Source organism: Erinaceus europaeus, chromosome 3 (genome assembly GCF_950295315.1).
Source record: "Erinaceus europaeus chromosome 3, mEriEur2.1, whole genome shotgun sequence".
NCBI lineage: Eukaryota > Metazoa > Chordata > Mammalia > Eulipotyphla > Erinaceidae > Erinaceus > Erinaceus europaeus.
This window is the reverse complement of record NC_080164.1, coordinates 98,189,496-98,199,941: the sequence shown is the minus strand read 5'-3', so window position 1 is coordinate 98,199,941 and position 10,446 is coordinate 98,189,496. Positions and strand designations below refer to the sequence as shown.

The window sequence follows — 10,446 nt, the reverse complement described above, 5'->3', positions numbered from 1 at the left end:
CTGCACTGCTGGTGGGAATGTAAATAGGTCCAACCTCTGTGGAGAACTCTCAGAAGGCTAGAAATGGACCTACCCTATGATCCTACAATTCCTCTCCTGGGGATATATCCTAAGGAACACAACATATCCATCCAAAAAGATCTGTGTACACATATGTTCTTGGCAGCTCAATTTGTAATAGCCAAAACCTGGAAGAAACCCAGGTGTCCAACAACAGATAAGTGGCTGAGCAAGTTGTGGTATACATACACAGTGGAATACTAATCAGCTGTAAAAAATGGTGACTTCACCGTTTTCAGCCGATCTTGGATGGACCTTGAAAAAATCATGTTGAGTGAAATAAGTCAGAAACAGAAGGCTGAATATGGGATGATCTCACTCTCAGGCCGAAGTTGAAAAACAAGATCAGAAAAGAAAACAGAAGTAGAACCTGAACTAGAATTGGTATAGTGCACCAAAGTAAAAGATTCTGGGGTGGGTAGGTGGGGAGAATACAGGTCTAGGAAGGATTCAGAGGACCTAGTGGGGGTTGTATTGTTATATGGGAAACTGGGGAATGTTATGCATGTACAAACTATTGTACTTACTGTTGAATGTAAAACATTAATTCCCCAATTAAAAAAAATAAAACAATTTAAAAAAAGTGAATTTTGAGAGGCGCACCTGATTTCCCTATGTACATGTTACAGTGCACAAGGACCCAGGTCCAAGCCCCCAGTCCCCACCTGCAGGAGGAAAGCTTCATGAGTGATGAAGTGGGAATGCAGGTGTTTCTCTGTCTCTCTCTCCTTCTATCTCCCCCTTCCTCTCAATTTCTGTTTTTCTCTATCTATAAACAAATAAAGATAATAACAAAAATTCAAGTTAATTTTGGATAGTTTTGAAAATGGGTCTAGAATAAAAACACATAGTTTTGTTAGTCCAATAGTTAAATAACTCTCTAAAGTTACATCTTAATGAGTGTAAATATTAACAAGATAAAGGTATATCTTGAATGACCTCATATCACAGAATCTAAAGTACATGACTTGGGGGTAAGATGACACTATTAGTTTACACAAAACCTTCACCTACCCCCCCAAATAATATGCTAATCTTAACTCACAAACAATATAGACAGAATAAGCCATGTCCTACTAAGAATGTACAATTGAAGCATAATTTTTCTTGGAATATTTCTGAATAGGGGGTCGGGTGGTGGCACACTGGGTTAAGCACACATAGTATGAAGCACAATGACCCTCACAGGGATACCAGTTCCCACCTGCAGGGACATTGCATCATAAGCAGTCTACCTTTCTCTCCCAGTCTCTATCTTCCCCTCCCTTCTCAATTGCTCTTTGTCCATTTGCTCTCTGTCTAATAGGGCAGGGGAGATGGCCTCCAGGAGCAGTGGGTTTTTAGTGTAGGGTTTTTGCACCACCTTAACTCACCTTGCCATGAAATACGACTTTCTGCCCCATCTTTGAAACTCATTTTATAGCCTGTACTGGTCAGACTCACATCCCAATTATAAACTGCTATATGAAGTTAAATATATCCTTGCCCAAAAGACATGAATTTCATAAGAGGGCTCCTAGAGTCAGCATAGAGAGTTTATTTGAGAAAAAGATTCCTTCTAGAGAATTTCCAGCCTGCTTAGAGGACAGAACTAAAGTTGACATGCTTCTACTACACACTTTTTATTAACTTTTCTTCTAATTGACCTTCTGCTCTTTTTCCTGGAGAAAACAGAGCTTAAATGGCTTTAGCCAGTTCCCCATTTCTTCTTCCCCAAGTCCCATATATTATAAAAATGTCTGGGTCCTCTCTCCCTCTCCCAACATGGCAGCCTCAGCAAAAAAGAAGAATAAGAAGGGGAAGACTCTTTCCCTAACAGACTTTCTGGCTGAGGATGGAGGAACCAGTGGAGGAAGTACCTATGTTCCCAAACCAGTCAGCTGGGCTGATGAAACAGATGACATAGAAGGAGATTTTTCAACTACATGGCACAGTAATGATGACGATGTGTATAGGGCACCTCCAATTGACTGTTCCATCCTGCCCACTGCTCCACGGGCTGCTCGGGAACCAAATATCGACCGGAGCCGTCTTCCCAAATCACCACCCTACACTGCTTTTCTAGGCAATTTACCTTACAATGTGACAGAAGACTCCATCAAGGACTTCTTTAGAGGATTAAATATCAGTGCAGTGCGTTTACCACGTGAACCCAGCAATCCAGACAGATTGAAAGGTTTTGGTTATGCCGAATTTGAGGACCTGGATTCCTTGCTGAGTGCCCTGAGCCTCAATGAAGAGTCTCTAGGTAACAAGAGAATTCGAGTGGACGTTGCTGATCAAGCACAGGATAAAGATAGGGAAGATCGTTCTTTTGGCCATGATAGAAATTGGGATTCTGATAAAACAGATACAGACTGGAGAGCGCGTCCTGCCACAGATAGCTTTGATGACTACCCACCTAGAAGAGGTGATGACAGCTTTGGAGACAAATATCGAGATCGTTATGATTCAGACAGGTAGCGGGATAGCTATCGTGACGGTTATCGTGATGGCCCATGCCGAGATATGGATCGATACGGGGGCCGCGACCACTATGATGACCGAGGCGGCAGAGACTATGACAAGAGGGTATGATTCCAGGATAGGCAGTGGCAGAAGAGCATTTGGCAGTGGGTACTGCAGGGACGATGACTACAGAGGGGGCGGGGACTGCTATGAAGACAGATACGAAAGACGAAAGATGGGATGATCGGTCATGGAGCTCCAGGCACGATTACTCTTGGGATGACTATCGGCATGATGACAGAGGTCCCCCTCAAAGACCCAAATTGAATCTAAAGTCCTGAAGTACTCCTAAGGAAGATGACTCCTCTGCTAGCACCTTCCAGTCCAGTCGAGCAGCCTCTATCTTCGGAGGGGCAAAGCCTGTTGACACAGCAGCTAGAGAGCGAGAAGTAGAAGAATGGCTACAAAAAGAACAGGAAAAATTGCAGCGTCAACTGGATGAGCCAAACCTCGGGAAAGACACCCAAATTGGCGAAGTGAAGAAACTCAGGAACGAGAAGGTCAAGGACAGGAAGTGAGTCATCACAGACTGGGACCTCAGCCACATCTGGGAGAAATACAAGAAGGAGAGAGAGTGAGAAATCTCTAGAAAATGAAACACTCAATAAGGAAGAAGACTGTCATTCTCTAACTTCTAAACCTCCCAAACCTGAACAGCCTCTAAAGGTAATGCCAGCCCCTCCACCAAAGGAGAATGCTTGAGTGAAGAGAAGTTCTAACCCTCCTGCTCTATCTCAGAGCTCAGACACAGAGCAACAATCCCCTACAAGTGGTGGGGGGAAAATGGTTCCAGCTCAACCAACTGAAGAAGGACCAGCAAGGAAAGATGAACATAAAGTCGATGGGGTAGGTGCCCCAAAAGGCCAAAGTGGAAACTCCAGCCGAGGTCCAGGAGATGGAGGAAACAAAGACCACTGGAAGGAGTCAGAAAGGAAAGATGGCAAAAAGGATCAAGGTTCCCGATCTGCACCTGAGCCAAAGAAACCTGAAGAAAATCCAGCCTCTAAGTTCAGTTCTGCAAGCAAGTATGCTGCTCTCTCTGTTGATGGTGAAGATGAAAATGAGGGAGATTACACCGAATAGACCTCTACATGCTGTGCTTTCTCCTTTCTCCGCCCTGGAACATTCAAGAGCAAATCAAACCTCTATCCAGACGAGACAAAATAAAACTCACCATCTCCTGGAAAAGAAAAAAAAAAATGTCTGGGTCAATGCCTACACAACCACCTGGGCAACTTGCTCAGATTGAGGGGGGAATGGTGAGCACGTGTAACTGAGGAATATACAACGACTATTTATCATCATATATCGCATGTGTCTAAAGTGGCACAGAAATTCTATGGGGTGTTTTTTAGTATGGTAATAATGTAATAGTTGTTTTTCCAGCAAAAAGAGCTCTATAGCAGTCTCCACTAACCAGCTCTGTCTAGTCATGAACCTTATGACCTTATCCTATGATGGAATTAGCATAGTTCTATCTTGGCCTAGTCAAAGATGAAATAATGTGATAAAGGAAAAGCTCCCAAGAAGAGGTTGTGACTCAGTGCATACTACAGACCTCCAGCTAATTTATTTTTATTCCCTTATTGCCTTCCTTCCCCAGAGTCTTTCCCAGTTTTGACAAGAAGAAAATGGAGCACATAGGCTGGTAGTATGGATATGAGCCAATGCTCATATCCAGCAGAGAAGCAATTACAGAAGCTAGACCTTCCATCTTCTGCACCCCAAAAAGAATCTTAGTCCACAGCAATAACAACAACAATAATAACAACAAGGATGATGATAAACAACAAGGACAACAAAAGGAAATAAATAAATAAGAATCTTAGTCCATACTCCAAAAGGGATAAAGAATAGGGGACCTCCCTCACTCACTCCAAAGCTAATCATATCAAAGTAAGGACTGCAAAAGCTGAATAAGGGCAAAAGACTGGCATACTGGACCTACCAGTCAACGCCCATGTTCAGCGGGGAAGCAATTACAGAAGCCAGACCTTCTACATTCTACAACCCTCAATGACCCTGGGTCCATGCTCCCAGAGGGATAGAGAATGGGAAAACTATCAGGGGAGGGGGTGGGTTATGGAGATTGGGTGGTGGGAATTGTGTGGAGTTGTACCCCTCCTACCTTATGGTTTTGTTAATTAATCCTTTCTTAAATAAAAAAAAAGACTGGCATACTTTAACAATGAATATTTAGTCACTATCAGGCCACCCCATAAGCTGGGGCCCTAGTGGGGGAGTCCGGAGATTCCCAAACGGACATAACAGGCCTAGACCTTGAATAAATCCCTCTCCCCAATGTTACCAGTCATCTCTATCAGGAACAACACAATAGACACCTTTGTGGTAGGACCTTGCCCTCAACATAGATCAACAACAGTAGAGAATCTTCCATCTTCTGAGGGAGGAAGGATAACAAACTCTATGCTCCACCTGAGGAAGATGGGTCCTGAAATTGAGGCAGCTTGGAACGTTCCTACTCATGACCACAGAATGTGAGCTCAGACCTACAGGGATACAGAGGTCATATAGGCTCCTAAGATGAATATGGGCCCCAGATCACATAAAATCAATGGGGTTTATAGTCAACAATATTTATACAACTTTCCCATATTTGGGAGCTACTCTCTTCCCAGATCCAGCTTTCTGGTCCTTTTTCCAGCCATGGCATCATTTCCCCAGACAATAACTTGGATCCACCTACATATCAGGTTTCAGGCTCAGAGGAAATAAATAGTATAGTCATGGTCCTTTGGAATATAACTAAAATAGGCCTACTAGCTATCTATAAAACGAAGACCTCCCCTAACTCTTCATCTGCACTATTCCAGCCTTTAGGTTCATGATTAGTCAACAATTTGTTTGGCTTTATATGTTAACTCTCTTTTTAGCCACCAGGTTAGATGCTAGAATGATGCCAACCAGACTTCCCTGGACAGACAATCCTACCAATGTGTCCTGATACCCCAATTCCCCACAGCAGGCCCCACTAGGGAAAAAGAGAAACATTCTGGGAGTATGGGTTGACCTGCCAACACCCATGTTCAGCAGGAAAGCAATTACAGAAGCCAGATCTTCCACCTTCTGCACCCCATAATGACCTTGGGTCCATACTCCCAGAGGGATAAAGATTAGGGAAACTATCTGAAGAGGAAATGGGATATAGAGTTCTGGTAGTGGAAACTGTGTGGAGTTGTTCCCTTTTATCCTATGGTTTTGTTAGTGTTTCTTTTTTTTTATTTATTTAAGAAAGGATTAATTAACAAAACCATAGGGTAGGAGGGGTACAACTCCACACAATTCCCACCACCCAATCTCCATATCCCACCCCCTCCCCTCATAGCTTTCCCATTCTCCATCCCTCTGGAAGCATGGACCCAGGGTCATTGTGGGTTGCAGAAGGTAGAAGGTCTGGCTTCTGTAATTGCTTCCCCGCTGAACATGGGCGTTGACTGGTCGGTCCATACTCCCAGTCTGCCTCTCTCTTTCCCTAGTAGGGTGTGTCTCTGGGGAAGCTGAGCTCCAGGACACATTGGTGGGGTCTTCAATCCAGGGAAGCCTGGCTAGCATCCTGATGGCATCTGGAACCTGGTGACTGAAAAGAGAGTTAACATACAAAGCCAAACAAATTGTTGAGCAATCATGGACCCAAAGCTTGGAATAGTGGAGAGGAAGTGTTAGGGAGGTACCCACTGCAAGCTCTAGTGTACTTCTGCTTTCAGGTATATATTTTGCAGTAGTTTATAGATACCTGTGAAGATATGCTCTCTCTCACAGAAACTGGTGTATATCTAGGTTTTGGGACTTTGTTAGAAAGTGAACCACCTGAGATGGAATTAGAGTATACTATGAAAGGAAAGGTCTCACCCAAGTAATGAAGCTGAAGGGTTGTCATTCCACATGTGAAGTCTCTGGACACAGTCTGAGGTGAAGCATGTTGAGGTGGCAATCGTTGCGTTGGTTAGGTTGTGATCGGCGGATGCAATATTATTTGGTATGGATTGGGAGAGCCATACGGGAAAGTGGGCCCTATCCAAGGGTTCCAGGACTGGGGGAAGTAGGGGCTCTATAGTGGAGATGTGAGGTTCCTGCTATCTTAGGGTTCAAAAGATAGTTAATGTTAATCGATAGTTAATGTTATCATCACATTATTTGGTAATTGGGTTAACTTTGAAAAGTCCTTTTGTTAGGGTTTGCTGTACAGTACCCAGTATCCTGTACATAGCTGTGCTATTGGATGCTTCTGATCTACTTGGTCTAGGCTTTTGAGAGAGTCCGCATATCAAATACACAGCCTATATATTAAAAAGATTCAGTTTGTGTTTTGAAAAACTTTGAGACATACAATTGATTTTCCCCCTCTCATATTAATTAACTGGTGATTTATATGACTACATTTTACTAGGAGTGTACATAAACAGCATTCCCACCACCAAAAGACTGTGACCCATCCCTCCCACCCACTCCCACCCCCCCACTGGCCCAGGAAGCTGCATGTCTACCCCTCACCACAGGGTTTTTACTTTGGTGCCCTATAGTGTTTCCTTTTTATAAAAAAAAAAAAAAAAAAAAGAATAGGGGACCTTCCAATGGAGAGGATGGGATATGGAACTCTGATGGTGGGGACCATATGTAATCACACCACCTGTTAAATCCTTCCAATCTTGTAAATAAATATTAAATCACTAATTAAAAAATAAAACATTTTTGTAATTAGAAAAGGGAGAATAAAGTTGCATGAAGTTTGGACTACTTGTTTGCAAATTGTTGTAGTATTTGTATGACTGTTATGGCTGGTTATTGGTTATTGCTATTAATCCCCAACTATGTCTATTTTATATATTCAAATTTATCAAAGGTATGAAAAATGTGCCAATAGATTCTGATACTCTGTGTGTTAGGAGTGGTCCTGACACAGAGAGCAGAAACCTAAGGAAGTCTGTGCTGAAGAGGATCACAGGCAGGACCAACTTTGTTCCTTCGTTTCCTTTTTTGCCTCCAGGGTTATCACTGAGGCTCAGTGCCAGCACTACAAATTCACTGCTCCTGGTAGCTATTTTTTCCATTTCATTGGATAGGACAGAGATAAATTTAGGGAGGAGGGGGAGGTATAGAAGAAGAGAGTAAAATAGACAACTGCAGATCTGTATCACCTCTTATGAAGTTTCCCCTGCAGTAGGTAGTTGGAGGTTTAAACCCAGATCCTTGCCCCAGTCCTTGTGTTGGTATTATGTGTGCTTAACCAGGTGTGTCAACACCTAGCCAACTTCCTTCATTTCTTTAGAGTTTCCAGCATGGAGAGAAGAGTCAGCAATATAGGAACAACTGCATTAGTATCACTATTATTTATATACTATGTCACTCAGAAGGTATCATATATATATATATATATATATATATATATACTGTTACTGAGGAAAACATTATCCCTAACTCATCATTTTCCATCACTGCAGGTTCAGGATACTGAACAGACCTAATATTTGGCTAAATTATCTTAGAGTATAATTAGGGAACTGTGTGAAGGTTCTCACCCTAATTAAAAACATTATAAGGGAGTTAAAGTAAGGCCATGCATTTGGGAACGCCAGCCAAGAGCCTAATGATGAAAATTTACCATTGGGCTTTACAATCAAAAACAAGAGCTAATTTGGTAGACAAATCTACCTAGAGTTATTTTTATAGCACTGCTCCAACTCATTCTGTCACCTAATGATCCTGTACTGGGAACACTTGACACGGGAGAAGTTTGAAAATGCCTGGAAGGAGGGAAAAAAGTTTTAAATTTAACTAGGCCTAAACTGGGTTAGTTACATGTAATTGACATGTAACTAACATGTCAATTCCACTGTAGTGGAATCAAAAAGTCAGAGTGTGAGCCTCAGTGTTACCATTTACTACAGGGGCAACAAGGGACAATTTATGAACCTCTCAGGACCTTAATTTTATTGACCATAGAAAATAAGACCACACCTTCACCTAATAAGATAATGGAGAATAGAGGGGCCAGGTGGTGGTGCACCTGGTTGAATGCACGTTACAATACGCAAGGACCCAGGTTCGAGCCCCAAGGACTCAGGTTTGAGCCCCCCGGTCCGCACCTGCAAGGGGAAAGCATTGCGAATGGTGAAGCAGTGCAGCAAATGTCTCTCTGTCTCTCACCCTCTCTTTCTCCCCCCATTATCTCAATTTCTGGCTTTCTCTATCCAATAAATAATGACAATTTTTTAAAAAATAAAAACAATGAAAAATAAAATTTGGCATGGTGTCAGGGATTTTGTAAAGGCTGGTTATCATTATTAATGCTCAACAAGCTATAAACTTTAGAAGGAAAAGAAGCTGTTATTATGCCAAAGAACATCAGTGCTTACTGCTCCTAGTGTAACAGCAAGAATTGGACATTTAAGACATGGTTGGCTTTTTTCTGTACTTTAAATGAGATCGTCCCAGATGACCCAAAGTCTTACCTCCCCAGAGCCCTACCTTACTAGGGAAATGTAGAAACAGGTTGGGGGTATGGATATACCTTCCAAAGCCCATGTCCAGTGGAGAATCAATTACAGAAGTCAGAACTACCTGCATCCCATAAAGAATTTTGCCCCAGGGATTCGGGCACAAGGACTGGCTTTAGGATCCTGGTTCATGTCCCCAGTTCCCCACTTGCAGGGGAGTCACTTCACAGGCGGTGAAGCAGGTCTGTAGGTGTCTATCTTTCTCTCCCCTCTCTGTCTTCCCTTCCTCTCTCCATTTCTCTCTGTCCTAACAACATCAATAGCAACAATAATAACTACATTTACTACAGGGGCAACAAGGGACAATTTATGAACCTCTCAGGACCTTAATTTTATTGACCATAGAAAATAAGACCACACCTTCACCTAATAAGTCAATAGCAACAATAATAACTACAACAACAATGAAAAACAACAAAGAAAAAAAAAGGTAAAATAAATAAATAAACATAAAAATAAGAATTTTGCTCCATGATGCCAGAGGGATAAAGAATAGGGAAGCTTCCAATGTAAAAGATGGGACACAGAACTCTGGTGGTGGGAACTGTGTGGAATTATACCCCAGTTATGTTACAATCTTGTTAATCAGTATTAAATAATTAATAAAAATTAAAATAAATAAATAAATGTATTGTCCCAATACCTTTTGTTTTGTGTTAAGAAACTGCAAACTTGTGTGGTCCAGGAGGTGGCACAGTGGATAAAGCACTGTACTTTCAAGCATGAGGTCCTGAGTTCAATCCCCAGTGGCACATGTCTGGTTCCTTCTCTCTCTCCTCCTATCTTTCTCATTAATAAATAAATAAAATAAAATAAAATAAGAAACTGCAAACCACAGGAAAGCTTCCAGTGGAGGACATGGGATGTGGAACTCTGGTGGTGGGAATTGTGTGGAATTGTACCCCTCTTAACCAACAGACTTGTTGATCATAACTAAATCAATAAAAAAAAAAGAAATGGCAAATATTTATCTAATGTCTAAATCAACGTGGCTCATGCCACACTGGACATTTTCTTTTTTTATCAAGATCCAATTCTGCAGGGATGACTGATAGCTGGTGATAAGAGGCTAGTGCTCTGAAGAGTTGAATCCTCCTTTGTTTGCTTGACTTTCTTTTCTTTTCTATTCTTTTCTTTCCTCTTCTTTTACTGCTGGGATCAGATCCAGACAGTGGCAGTGTGATCTCCTCAGAAATCTATAGAAGATCAGCTGCTCTCCAAGTAGAATCCAGTTTGAGGGTTTTGCTTGCCTTAGGCCTCCTCTAACTCCAAAGCACCCATCAACCTAAATGTTACCACCATGCCCCTTTGGTTTTTCTTCCAAGTGAACCCCAATAGTCTTTCCCTGATTACATATGTGTGT

At 42.1% G+C, this 10,446-nt stretch overlaps 1 pseudogene; it reads left to right on the top strand.

Moving 5' to 3' along the window:
• The first annotated feature begins 1,809 nt into the window (after positions 1-1,809).
• Positions 1,810-3,653, top strand: LOC103125621 (eukaryotic translation initiation factor 4B-like; annotated as a pseudogene).
• Positions 3,654-10,446: the final 6,793 nt, after the last annotated feature.